Below are 13,605 nucleotides of genomic sequence, written 5' to 3' on the forward strand. Positions count from 1 at the left end.
ATCAGAATAAAAGCTACGTCGTGTCCTGAGCTTGAAACACATGCAGAGCGTCCCAGAAGGAATAGTCAATAATCCAGGATATGACAGGACCTATCGTTTGGAGCAAAAAAATCCAGTAAACATGGGGTCTAAAATTTGTACCTTACGAGCTGTGAGTGCTTCTTCACCTTCGATAGTGTCAAATAAATCTCTTCTACTGCAATCTCTTTGCTTTCCATATTTTGAGAGGTGGTAGTATGGACCAAAACAAAAAAAAATATTTCCAGTAAACATGTGCTCTTTTAGTGCATATCTTAAGAGCTATGAGCACCCAATCACTTTCACAGCTGTTCAGCAGGAGACAGCTGCACTTGGCAAAGTGCTGTAAGCTGTATTTACTTTTCATTTTGCGTTATTATTTAAGCCTGCTTGCATGCTCTTCAAATTGTCGATTGATTTGTGTGTAAGGAGCCTTAGCCACTCACAGTTTTAGATGTATGAAATTTATTTAACCCAAGCAACACCTTCTGGTCTACCTGGTTATCATATGTATGAAGGTCCTCCAGATATTAAGTTCTCCAATTTTTTTAAAAGGAAAACATTTGTTACACACCAAGACAGTACAGAAATGATAGAGGGAAAAAAATTCCTAAGTCCCTACAGCCCAGCATTGCTTCAGTGCAAGAATGTGTCAACACAACTCAGCCGCAAGGCACAAACATTTTGACATGGCTAATCAGTCACCAACAGTGCGACATTGACACTTCTGTGTGAGAGTGCGAGCAAGCTTAGCAAAAAAGTATAAGATGAACACACACCAAACTGCCTTCATTGTCCTTCTAATATTAAGCAAAATGCACTAGATAGGACACAACAACACCTATCGGGGATGCGACAGAGCAGTTATAGTACTGAAACAAATGGTTAAGCAAATGTAGTGGGACTGCAGAAGACTGACCACTCTTAATAGACTGGATCAATTTGGTCATTATGAATGATGTTTCACTGTAAAGACTCTCCTTAGTTCAATATAAATATCTTCAGATGCTTTAACAGACTACATGATTTTTTTTTAATTTTTTTTTTTTTTTTTTTTTTTTTTTTTTTTTTTTTTTTTTTTGCAGGACTTGAGATGCATTGTACTTCAAAATAAAGTCACAATTCTGACTGGAGGTGCTTGTTCTTTGTTTTATGAAAGAAACATAGTGATGGAAGAAACACTGACAACTATGGATAAAATCAAGTCAGTATAAATATCCCCACCACCCAGCTTAGAACCAGATTATCAGTAGGATCGATGACATCCATGTTGTTTGCAATAGATTCTCTGATTGTTGTATTGCAGCATCTTGTGTATGATCGTTCCAGCATTTTCACACTGTGCCAGTTATACTCTCACTGCCTGGCTTAATGATAGCAGTTCTGTAACTACAGATAACTGACACCAGAGTCCAGCGTGGAAGCTGCCACTAACTGGAAGTCCACAGATCCATCAACATCATTCCAGATTGGAGCCCAAGCTGCTCTGATACTTCAGCATCGTAGGGACCAGAAGGGCTACCTAGCCAGTGGCCCAGGATCAGCATACATCACAACATCAGACTTTGCGGCACCTGACCCTGTGGTCCATATGATGGTACCACATGAACAGTGACCAGAGAGGGACAGAACACGCTCAGGGCGGCATTTAAATCAATCACACACACACCACAGTTATGCCTTCTTTGCAGTGGATCTGCCACATGGGAAGTACCTAAAGATTGGTGTTCAGGCAACACACCTGACCCCAAGTTGCCATCCCATGCTGGTTAATAGAGTCCACTACAGCCTACGTCAAAATCAGCCATCACTGGTGCCACAACTAAGAGACGTATTCTGAACAATAAATTGAGTAATAACTAAGCTTGTTTTATTAGCATCCAACAATGCCACATAGGTCCTGGCCACATATCCTGGCAAAACTGTAGGAGTTTCCAGCCCAGAAGTGGAAATTCCTACAGTTACATGAAAAACATTACTGCTTACAGATACAGCTATGTTTGAGATAATTTTCAGCACACTCAATTTCAGAATTGAGACACATGTCATATCTTTGGATCAAGAAGCAAATACACTATTCAGAGATAACAGATTAAATGTGAAAGGCAAAAGAGCAGTTTTGATAAACTTCAGTCACGTAACAAACTGGGAACCACCTTGACAGCAGAAATTCGGTATTGCAAGATAGAGCAAAGTCCCCATACTAAATTTTTAGGCAGTTTGGGAAAAATTTTCTACTCAAGTGACGTATCATTGCCCCCCCCCCCTCTCCCCAAATCCATCCCCCTATCCCTTTTTCATCATACACTTTCACCTGTGTCAGTTTTCACTGCTAATACACACTATTAATATAGACTGCTGATACACAAACTGCATGCAAATCTTGCACTTAATTGACCCTGGCATTCCACTCAGCTTGGCGCTCCAAGTGGCCAATACTAATTGTGGTATGAGTACGTCTTGCATAGAACTCTTACAGTTGTACTGCCTCTGGTGCCCCTCTCAGCTTAGCAGTCCAAGTGGTAGCTTGTGTCACTTGGACCTTAAAACAACCCTGATGGCTAGATTAACATCTAAAGGTGGGAAAAGCAAACAGAATAATGTTCTTAGAATGCTTAAAAATTCCAGTAGTATTGAGATGGTGGTATGGTATTAACTTGCACTCATGCATAGCATGTTAAAATACGGCACCATGTTTTGGGGGAATACAAGTCTGGCTAAACACTCATTTATGCTTCAAAACAGAGCAATAAGAGTAATCAATGTATGAATTTATTTAAGAGTAATCAATGTACTAATTTATTCAAGGAACTAAAAATCATGACCCTATCATGTATCAATAATTACAACAAAATATGTTTTCTGAAGACACTTTCAGTGTTAAATTGTTAAGTCCATAGCTACAAAACAAGAAATACAGATGATTTTCACAGAGAAATACGCATGTTCTTTATCAGCCAAAAGTTCTGTTTAGCGAACTAACAAAGAAAATAAAAAGAATATTGTAATTCTAAATACTTAGAAACACAAGAAAATGCTAATTATCATGAGTTTTTATAGATTCAAACATTACTTGAATCATCGGCACTCACAGTACAGCAACTTTTTCCTTCATTATAGTGAACTGAGACACTTATTTGAAAAAAATACTTTATTCATGCAGATATAATAAAAATATTTTTGTTATTCTAGTTTGGCATATTCTGACTGTTTTTAGGTGTATGGTTTCATGTTACACAAGAGTAGTCTGAAAAGTTTTTGACCTAACTAAGAAATGAGACTTCTCTCTTCAGATTTATTTTTTTATTTCAACACAATGTCCTTGTAAGTCTATAGACTTCTCCCAGTGATGCTCCCATCTCCTAACCCATCCAAATAATAGTTAGTGTCTTTTTCTGCAGTAGCAATGGCCTCTTCATTCACTGCCAATTTCTCTTCTCTGGGCTCAACTTTCAGCCAAGGGAAGGTCATTTGGCACTGAATTTGGTGAGTGAGGAGGGTTGTCAAGCAGGTGAGACCACAATTCATGGATTTTCTCAATGGCAACCGCTAAGGTGTGAGACAACGCAGAGTGAGCAATCGCAGCATCCAGTGTGTGGTCACTTTTCTCATCCCTAAGTTTTAAATCAATATGTAACAAACATTTTCTTTAGCTACTGACAGCTCAATACTCAATTTTGCCAACTTTCACAAAAACACTGTATTGTGTTGACAAGCACTGCTGTATTGAAGTTGAGGTCAGAAACTTTTCAAGACTACTCTTGTATATAAGAAGATTGTATTAGCCAATAAGTAATTGTAAAACTTTTCCATGTATGATTATCTACATAATGTTATATATGACAAATATCATATCACTGTATAAGATGATATATGAGGATGCATTGAACAATACATTGAACTGAGATGAACTGAATCAATTTTTCTTTTGCAGTATCATAAAAGTCTACCACCTGTAAATGGACAGTTATCTTCAGCTCTTTGTTATTATGAAAATGCTGTCCTGAGGACATGAATTTTTTAAGGTTCAAGAAAACATGGAAATTACTGGGAGAAAGGTCATGACTGTATGGTGGATGATCAAATGGCACCCAGCTGAACTCTTTCTGATAATTGTTGTGCACTGAGCCATTTGTGGGTGAGCATTATCATGACACATCACAATACCTAACTGAGAATTACATCCCTCTTGTTTTGAATAGCCTATCACAATTTCTGTGGTTTCCAGTGATGGTCTGCATCTGCTGTTTCACCTTTTTGTAGGATGCCAATGAGTAGAATACCCTTCCTGTCCCAGAGCACAGATGGCATCAGATGGCACCCTTCTATGATGCAAGAATACAAAAGTTGATCCCACAATATGCCAGTTGACGGGTATCTCAGTTTTAATGGCGATTATATCAAAAAATAGCTCTATCATTGCTGTATCTGCTGCCAACACAATTTTTCATGTAACTACACTATGTGATCAAAGTATCCGGGCACCCCCACATACATATATTTTTCATATTAGGTGCATTGTGCTGCCACTGCCAGGATAGGATAGGATAGGATAAACGCCAATGGTGGAGGAGTATTTATAGCAGTAAAGAATTCAATAATATCCAGTGAAGTTATTAGCGAATGCGAATGTGAAATAATCTGGGTTAAGTTAAGTATCAAAGGTGGGTCAGATATGATAGTCGGATGCTTCTATAGACCACCTGCATCAGCAACCGTAGTAGTTGAGCGCCTCAGAGAGAACCTGCAGAACGTCGTGAAGAAGTTTCGTGATCATACTATTGTAATAGGGGGAGACTTCAATCTACCAGGTATAGAATGGGATAGTCACACAATCAGAACTGGAGCCAGGGACAGAGACTCTTGTGACATTATCCTGACTGCCTTGTCCGAGAATTACTTCGAGCAGATAGTTAGAGAACCAACTCATGAAGCTAACGTTTTAGACCTCATAGCAACAAATAGACCGGAACTTTTCGACTCCGTGAATGTAGAAGAGGGTATCAGTGATCATAAGTCAGTGGTTGCATCAATGACTACAAGTGTAATAAGAAATGCCAAGAAAGGAAGGAAAATATATTTGCTTAACAAGAGTGATAGGGCACAAATCGCAGAATATCTGAGTGACCACCATCAAACGTTCATTTCTGAGGAAGAGGATGTGGAACAAAAATGGAAAAAATTCAGAAACATCATCCAGTACGCCTTAGATAAGTTCGTACTGACTAAGGTCCAAAGCGAGGGGAAAGATCCACCGTGGTATAACAATCATGTACGAAAGGTACTACGGAAACAAAGAAAGCTTCATCATAGGTTTAAGAGTAGTCGAATCATAGCTGATAAGGAAAAGCTGAACGAAGCGAAAAAGAGCGTAAAGAGAGCAATGAGAGAAGCATTCAACGAATTCGAACATAAAACATTGGCAAACAATCTAAACAAGAACCCTAAAAAGTTTTGGTCATATGTAAAATCGGTAAGCGGATCTAAATCCCCTATTCAGTCACTCGTTGACCACGATGGCACCGAAACAGAGGACGACCGAAGAAAGGCAGAAATACTGAATTCAGTGTTCCGAAACTGTTTCACTGCGGAAAATCGTAACACGGTCCCTGACTTCAGCCGTCGCACGGACGCCAAAATGGAAAATATTGAAATAAACGATATCGGAATTGAAAAACAACTGCTATCACTTAGTAGCGGAAAAGCATCCGGACCAGACGAGATACCCTTAAGATTCTACAGTGATTATACTAAAGAACTTGCCCCCTTTCTATCAGCAATTTATTGTAGATCGCTGGAAGAACGTGAAGTACCTAGCAACTGGAAGAAAGCGCAGGTCGTTCCCATTTTCAAGAAGGGTCATAAATCAGATGCGAATAATTATAGGCCTATTTCGCTTACGTCAATCTGTTGCAGAATAATGGAACATGTTTTGTGTTCTCGTATTATGACGTTCTTAGATAATACAAATCTCCTTCATCATAACCAACATGGATTCCGCAAACAGAGATCATGTGAAACTCAGCTCGCCCTATTTGCCCAAGAAATTCACAGTGCCGTAGACACTGGCGAGCAGATTGATGCCGTATTCCTGGACTTCAGGAAGGCATTTGATACGGTTCCGCACTTACGTTTAGTGAAAAAAATACGAGCTTACGGAATATCGGACCAGGTTTGTGATTGGATTCAGGATTTCCTAGAAGAAAGAAGACAACATGTCATTCTTAATGGTTCAAAATCTGCAGATGTAGAGGTAATTTCGGGAGTACCGCAGGGAAGCGTGATAGGACCTTTATTGTTTACAATATACATAAATGACTTAGTTGACAACATCGGTAGCTCCGTGAGGCTATTTGCAGATGACACGGTTGTCTACAAGAAAGTAGCTGGCAGCTTTCCCTAAACGTAGATAAATGTAATATAATGCGCATACATAGGGGCAGAAATCCATTCCAGTACGATTATGCCATAGGTGGTAAATCATTGGAAGCGGTAACGACCGTAAAATACTTAGGAGTTACTATCCGGAGCGATCTGAAGTGGAATGATCACATAAAACAAATAGTGGGAAAAGCAGGCGCCAGGTTGAGATTCATAGGAAGAATTCTAAGAAAATGTGACTCATCGACGAAAGAAGTAGCTTACAAAACGCTTGTTCGTCCGATTCTTGAGTATTGCTCATCAGTATGGGACCCTTACCAGGTTGGATTAATAGAAGAGATAGACATGATCCAGCGAAAAGCAGCGCGATTCGTCATGGGGACATTTAGCCAGCGCGAGAGCGTTACGGAGATGCTGAACAAGCTCCAGTGGCGGACACTTCAAGAAAGGCGTTACGCAATACGGAGAGGTTTATTATCGAAATTACGAGAGAGCACATTCCGGGAAGAGATGGGCAACATATTACTACCGCCCACATATATCTCGCGTAATGATCACAACGAAAAGATCCAAGAAATTAGAGCAAATACGGAGACTTACAAGCAGTCGTTCTTCCCACGCACAATTCGTGAATGGAACAGGGAAGGGGGGATCAGATAGTGGTACAATAAGTACCCTCCGCCACACACCGTAAGGTGGCTCGCGGAGTATAGATGTAGATGTAGATGTACTCCATACTGGCAATTTCAGTAGTCATTAGACATCGTGAGAGAGCAGAATGAGGCACTCCACGGAACTCATGGACTACAAACATGCTCAGGTGATTTGGTGTCACTTGTGTCATACGTCTGTGAGCGATATTTCCACACTCCTAAACATCCCTAGGTCCATTGTTTCCAATGTGATGGTGAGGTGGAAATGTGAAGGGACATGTATAGCACAAAAGCGTGCAGGCCGACCTCATCTGTTGACTGACAGAGCCCGCCAACAGTTGAAGAGGGTCGTAATGTGTGATAGGCAGACATCTATACAGACCACCACACAAAAATTCCCAACTGCATCAGGATCCACAGCAAGTACTATGACAGTTAGGTGGGAGATGAGAAAACTTGAATTTCATGGTCGAGTGGCTGCTCATAAGCCACAAATCACACCGGTAAATGCCAAACAATGCCTCGCTTGGTACAAGGAGTGTAAACATTGGATGATTTAACAGTGAAAACCATTGTGTGTGGGGATGAATCACAGTACACAATATGGCGATCGGATGGCAGGGTGTGGGTATGGCGAATGCCTGGTAAACGTCATCTGCCAGCATGTGTGCAATCAGAACCACTACAGCACTGATAGGTGTCACATTTATAGTCATGGTGTTATGGTGTTGTCTGTTGCAGCATTCCTGTATGTGCTAGAATATTTGTTCGGCTGTCTTTCTCCATTTTTGGATTACCATTAGTTCATCTAGTGAGTGTAGAATGTCTGGATTCAGTGTATTATTTGGGAAGGTTAAGTTTTGAGTAAGCAGCACTTCTAGCAGTTTCTGAGGCCAGTACATTATAGGTCGTTCCCACTTAAGCATCATCATACCTGTGCTCATCACTGATAAATGAAATGTCATGCCTGTTAAGTCACAAATTGTATTGTTCATTATTTTCCGTTATCCCATAATTCCACTCTATTCATACCTGTCGGTTTCCCATGTTCATCTGGTGAAAAAACTGAGTAGACCCAGTGGATACACATTCTCTGCAAATATGGATACGGCGTTAACACTTCACTTTGACATTCACTTGCTTTAGTTTTCCCATGCAGTCTGTATCATCCTACTTGGGCAGATCATAACACATTCCCTCTGACATCTCTGTAGGTCTTCCAAGAACATTACAACATAGCCATTTCTTTGTTCTGCAATTATTAATTCATCTCTGGTCTGTACCTGTACCCCTTTTCATATGCAACTGGAGAGAAAGGAACCTTTATCACTATCTCCCCCTCCCTTATGATGGTAAGATTATCTGGACAAAATTATACCCCCATATAAAAAAACAATATTGTATTGATCCTTTGGCAATGAAAAATAAATTAAAACCCTTTAAAACATACTATAAATAGAAAAAAATTGAACTGGATGACTTCCTAATAATCTACATTGAAACAAATGAAGTGCAATATTGGCAAACAACAATCTCAAATTGCTTGCAGACTTGGCCCAGCATAACTGATACAGATGGTTTGGCTTCCTGGAGCTGCTGAAGTAGAACTTTTCATGTCTGTCAAGGATACTATCCAGGGGCATAACATCATTTATAGTTTGTTTCAAGAGGCTGATGTGTATGGTTAACAAACTGCAACATGAATTTCTCTCATACAGAGGTTCTGTAGCAGTTGTTGAATGTGAGGCCACGCCCAATGTGAGTGAACCTGTTCAAGAATGAATATTTTGTAGTGTACCCTTGGAACTCTTAACAAACTTGCTGATATTGTGGAAAGGGATAGATATGGCAGTGACAGTGACTGAATCTGGGGTGGCATCATTGTGTTCCTTGGGGTTATTGTGATGGTCACAATCTATGATGTTTTGAAACAATACGTGTATCTTTTATGCAGTGCATATAGACCTTGATTCATTCTGATGGCTGATAATATGGAAGTTATAATGTTAGCCTAGTAGATGCCTACCTGCAACATGTAGATGTCACATTTATAGTGTGTCCAGTTCACTTCCTGGACGTACATGTCATTTAACAAGCATGCAGTATTGGTATGAGAGAACATCACAACCTGTGTTGACATTCTCTATGACACTGACAAAGAGACACTACATACAACTACCACCTGTGGTCCATGATCAGCTTTCCAGTATATCTTGTATCAGCATCACTGTGTCACATGTCACAGTGTCAACAAATTATCACAATGCCTTGTAGCATTATGATGAATATGAAGTCCCCTTAATTTATGGACATCAGTTTAATTGTATAAAAGTGAACTGCTCCAATGGGATACAGAATGTTTGAAGGTTATGTCTTTCTGAGTCTCCATTACTCATTACAGCATAACTGTAGGTATCTTCAAGGACTTTTCTTTATTTTCAGTGCTTTTATAGGTGACATTGATTAACTGCTCCTTTTCTTTGCTGCTGTACATAGTGTATAAGGAAAAAAACACAGAAAACAAATGGATGTTAGTGCAGCAATCTCTTCCTTCCCCTCCTATCACATTACCTTACAGTAGGTGAGTTAAGTGCATGCACACACCCACACACACACTAAAAAGCAAAAAAATTTGCCATTGGAAAATTCAGTCAGAGATGAAGTCCTGCACAGCACTGATGAAAATGAAATGCATGTCATTGTTTCAGTTTACACGAAGGGCAGCTGGCAGTGGCATGACTTCACTATTATGTGAAAATGTTGCTACCAATGTTCTGCATCTATTCATACAACACACCAAAAATAAATGTAAATCAATTACATAATCATTACCTATAACAATACATGCTAATTGAATACAGAGCAATAGGTATTTTCACTGCTTACCTCTATTAAGTGACTGTACGATGTCTGTACTTGACGTGTAGAGGGTCTTGATTTGACTCGAAGTTAAACTGCATATTTCTCTGCCCAAGGCTTTCCCTCCATTCCCTTTCAACAACTGGGTGATACAGCTCTCTTTATGTATGTTTACACAACATTTCACACATACCTCTGTTACTACTAAGTGCAGCTTTTCCTGTGCTAGGTATAACATATTAGCCACAAATTTGAAAAAAAGTTATTTATGGTGGTAGCTGTGGTAAAACTGATGATGCCTAGAGATTCATTAGTACCTACTTCTGCCTATGTCAGATGAATCATTTTGGTAGATTCTGGTTACCTCAAAACATGAGTGATTATTGATCATTTGGGCACTCCTCATTGTAGTTCCAGTAACAATTATTATTATTATAATTATTATTCAGAGCTAATACTACAGAAAAGTGTTGAAATTAGAATAAATGTCCATTAACATTCTGGGAAAACTGTTCATTCTACTCTCACATTCTGTTTCCACATGTAGAGAGGAGGTCAGTTCATCACTATAATGCAAGAACTGAACATACAACTTGTTGTATTGGTAGCGAGATGCCAGTATATACCAGGAGACATCTACATCTATATATATACTCTGCAAATCACTGTGAAGTGCATGGCAGAGGGTATATCCCACGGTATCAATTATTAGGGTTTCTTCTCATTCCAGTCACATGTGGAGCACAGGAAGAGTGATTGTTTAAATGTCACCATGCATGCTATAGTTAATCTAATCTTGTCCTCACAATCCCAGGGAGAGTGTTGCATAAGAGGTTGTAGTGCATTCTCAAAGTCCTCATTTAAAGCTGGATCTTGAAATTTTTAAGATGGCTTCCCCTGGATAGATTATGTCTATCTTCAAGTATCTGCTAGTTCAGTTTCTTCAGCTTCTCTGTAACATTCTCCTATGGGTCCTCTATATACATTTGATATCCCCTGTTAGTCCTACTTAGTAAGGGTCCCAAATATTTTGCAATATTCCAGGAGGGTTTGTATGAGTGATTTGTAAGCAATGTCTTTTGCAGACTGATTGCATCTCCTTAGTATTAAATCAATAAGCTGAAGTCTGCCTCCTGCTTAACCCATGACTAAGCCTCTGTGATCACTCCATTTTATATCCCTACAAGTAGTCACACCCACATATTTGTATGAACTAAATGATTCCAGCTGTGACTCATAGCCATAAGATACAACATTTTTCATTTTCTGAAGTGCACAATTTTACATTTATGACATTTAAAGCAAGTTGCCAGTCTTTGCACCACTTTAAAATCTTATCAAGATCTGACTGAATATTTATGCAGCTTCTTTCATAAAGTATTTAATCACAGATAAGTGCATCATCTGTAAGGAGGCTGATGTTACTATTAATATTGTCTGCAAGGGCATTATTATACAATATAAACAGCAAGGACCACAACATACTTCTCTGAAGCATACCCAATGTTACTTCTAGATCTGCTGGTGACTTTCCATCCAAGACATCTTGCTGCATCCTCCTTATCAAACAACCTTCAATGCAGTCACAAATTTCACTTGATACCCCATATGATTGTACTTTTGGTAATAAGCAGAGATGTGGTACTGAGCCAAATGCTTTTCAGAAATCAAGAAATACTGCATCTACCCAAATGCCTTGACCCGAGGCTTTCAAAAATCATGTGAGGAAAGTTCAACCTGGGTTTCACATAATCCATGTTTCCAAAATCCATGGTGATTGGCATGGAGAAGGTCATTCTTTCATTATGTATGAGCTCAGAATATGAGTATGTTCTTAGATTCCACAACAAATCACTTTTAAGGATGCTGGATGGTAGTTTTGTGGATCACTTCTGCCAACCTTCTTGTAAGTGGCTGTGACCTGTGCTTTCTTCCTGCTATGGGGCACAGTTCTTTATCTGAGGGGCCTACAATAGATTATAGTTAACAGAGGGACTAACTCAGCTGCAAATTCAGTACAGTATCTGACAGAGATTCTATTGGGGCCCTGGTGCTTTGTTCAATTTCAGTTTTAATGATTTCAGCTGTTCCTCAAAACCTCTGACAGTGGAACTTAATGCATCCAGCTTTTCAGGGGTACAAGGATTAAACTGGGGCAGTTTCCCTGGGTTTTCCTTTTTAAAGAGTCATTTAAGAATGGAGTTAAGCATTTCTGCTTTCACTTTGATACCCTCAATTTCATTTCTCATCTCATTTCCGAGTTACTGGACGCTAACTTTGGTGCCATTAACATCACACCTACAGACAGAATGTCTTTGGGTTTTGTGAAATACCATTTGACAAAATTGTGCTAAGTACTCATTGAAGGCTTCACACATAGCTCTCTTGATAGCCAAATGTATTTCATTCAGCATCTCTCAGTCTATAGCCCAAAGCTTTGTTTTACACCTACATGCAATAGTCTGTGTTTCTTTAGAAGTTTTTTTTACAGTTACTACATACCGTGGAGGTTACCCCCCTTCATGAACTATGTGCTAAAAGTTTCAAGTTCATATTTGCTTTTTTATATCTAGTTTACTGAAATAATATATCCTTCTACCTGTTTGAGTTGCCCTCTGTACTTTGGTAATCATTGTTGCCATAACTGTGTCATGGTCACTGATACAGTTTCCATGTGAACAAACTCGTAAAAGTCAGGTCTATTTGTTGTCATTATATCTAATACATTTCCATCATAAGTGGGGTTCCAAACCCTCTGTTCTAAGTAGTTTTCAGAGAAGGTATTTAGTAAATTATTTAGTAATGTATCAAAATATGTCTTGTCACATCCACCACCACTAATAAAATGTAATTTTTCCAGTTGTTTGTTGGACATTTAAAATGTTCGCCAATGATTACAGAACTTAAGTACAAGCAACTTGAGGTTTTCCTTAAAGTTTTCACTTAAATCAGCAAGTGAGACTGGTGGTCGATACAAGGGTGCAATTACAATTTTATGGTAACCCCTGAAAATGAGGCTTACCCTAATAGGCTGGCATACAGCTCCAATTCAGTGGATCTCCATTTCCCATTAGCCTACCCGTTCAATACACACTTTAATTTTCCCCAAAAAACCAACTGTTGTCAACTTCAGGTTTCAACCAGATTTCTGTACCTTGTATTACGTGAGCTTCACTGCTTTTTAGGAGTGCTTCCAACTCTAGCACTTTGTTGTGAATATTTCAGCTGTTAACTGCTAGGATTTGAATACTCTCACCTGTGGGGCATTCCTTTGGATCGTACATTAATACTTCCAAGTCTCCTACAACTGTCATTATCTGGACTGGATTGAGAGTTGCCTAACCTAGAAAATCTTCTAACTTCAGTGAACATTCCCCTGCCTGTCAGCCCCCATAGCATCCAGACCATACCTAGCTGACTTTTTTCAGCTACCACTTTCCACAAAACTCCCTCACAACATCCCAAAAAATATGAAATCCAAACAGCCACAAAACACTGTTGTCAACCATCACTCATAAAACTATCTCACAGAAGTTTCAGTCCTAGCCCCACACCCAAATTCAATCATGCTGTTCTTCTCACAATCCTTATACTGGAAGTGTTGTGCCGTGTGCTCATACAGCACGGTCACCACGTGTAAGATGCGAACACCACCCTCTTGAGCCCTGTGTGCCAATGCTCCTATGGCAGCTGC

The sequence above is a fragment of the Schistocerca serialis genome, chromosome 5 (genome assembly GCF_023864345.2).
Source record: "Schistocerca serialis cubense isolate TAMUIC-IGC-003099 chromosome 5, iqSchSeri2.2, whole genome shotgun sequence".
In the NCBI taxonomy this organism is placed as follows: Eukaryota; Metazoa; Arthropoda; class Insecta; order Orthoptera; family Acrididae; genus Schistocerca; species Schistocerca serialis.